Source organism: Nannospalax galili, unplaced genomic scaffold (assembly GCF_000622305.1).
Source record: "Nannospalax galili isolate Female #2095 unplaced genomic scaffold, S.galili_v1.0 scaffold24, whole genome shotgun sequence".
Taxonomy (NCBI): Eukaryota; Metazoa; Chordata; class Mammalia; order Rodentia; family Spalacidae; genus Nannospalax; species Nannospalax galili.
Window position 1 is genome coordinate 38,398 of NW_008352654.1, and position 1,410 is coordinate 39,807.

Below are 1,410 nucleotides of genomic sequence, written 5' to 3' on the forward strand. Positions count from 1 at the left end.
GCCACACACACAAAAAAAAAAACCAGACTATTTGGTGCTTCTAAGCCTAAAGTCTGGGTCTGCAAGGTGTTAATCCTCTAATAAAGCCTGTGGATCCAAGCAGATCTTACAAGTGTCCACTGACAGCTATATAACTTAGAAACAAGTCAACACCTTTAAATGACTCAAGGCCTTCTAAGTTCCAAAACTTCTAAAATGTAAGTTTACTGCTCCAGGTGTGAAACAATCAATTCATGCTTCCTAGTGTATAAAGCAAGTATCTGATGGACCAAGACATAAGATGATGGAACAAGATTAACAGTAAAAATTAATAGTAGGAGTATGCACAGAACACAGCAAAACCTCATGAATTCAGATGAGGGTTGGGGATAGTACACTTATATTTTCCCTATATTCTACTAGAAACTTAGCATTTCCCAATATGAATAAAACAAAAAAGCCAGAGTTTATCAGTTTATCTTTACCCATCCTCTAAGCTCATTATTAAGATGGGAAAAAAATGAGGAAAGACTGATGCTTGGCAGCAGCAGTTTGAAACTTTGTAAAATGGGTAAAAGACATCATAAAAGCAAAATAGCACAAGAAGGCAGAATAACCAGGGGGAATTATCATTTGATTATCTGGAACAGAAGAGAATGACCCAAATATACTGTCAAATCATTATCATTTGCAATGACCTAACAATGGTGAAGAGCCTTTCCTCAAAGTTTAATGCTTCAACTATTTTCTCAAATGACATTAATAGAATCTTGTACCTTATCAATCTACCATAAATGCACTATCAAAACCAGTAAGAGCCAGGCACAGAGGCACACATCTTTGATCCTAGCACATGGGAGGTAGAGGCAGGCACATCTTCATGAGATCAAGGACAGCCTGGTTTACATAGCAAGTTTCAGGCCAGCTGGGACTACAGAGAGACCCTGTCTCAAAACAAACAAACAAAAAAAATAAAAAAACCAACAACCAACAACAAAAAAGAAAGAAAATAAGAATTATGCCTTATATTTGCATCATACTTTACAATTTCAAGTAATTTCACACATTTTGTTCTATTCACACATTTTGTTTGTTTGAGCCGAATTACACCACTACAAAATAGCTTGGGAAACAGGTTACGTAGCACACACATTTCAAAGGTGGGGTACCTAAAAAGCCTATCTTGAGCTAGCAGTAGCAACTCCTATCTCTCATCCCAGCACTCAGGGGGCTGCAGCAGGAGCAATGTCACATATTCGACACTACCCTGGTCTCCAGTGTGAGACTTTGTCTCAAAAAACAAAAAATAGAACCAGGCATGGTGGCGCACGCCTTTAATCCCAGCACTCAGGAGGCAGAGGCAGGCGGATCTCTGAATTCAAGGCCAGCCTGGTCTACATAGTGAGTTCCAGGACAGCTGGGGCTACAGGG

General features: G+C 39.3%; 1 protein-coding gene across 2 annotated transcripts in view; it reads right to left on the reverse strand.

Moving 5' to 3' along the window:
- LOC103747338 (tubulin polyglutamylase TTLL5) overlaps positions 1–1,410 on the reverse strand; it is a 21,853-nt gene that overhangs the window by 17,647 nt on the left and 2,796 nt on the right. The window lies entirely within an intron of this gene.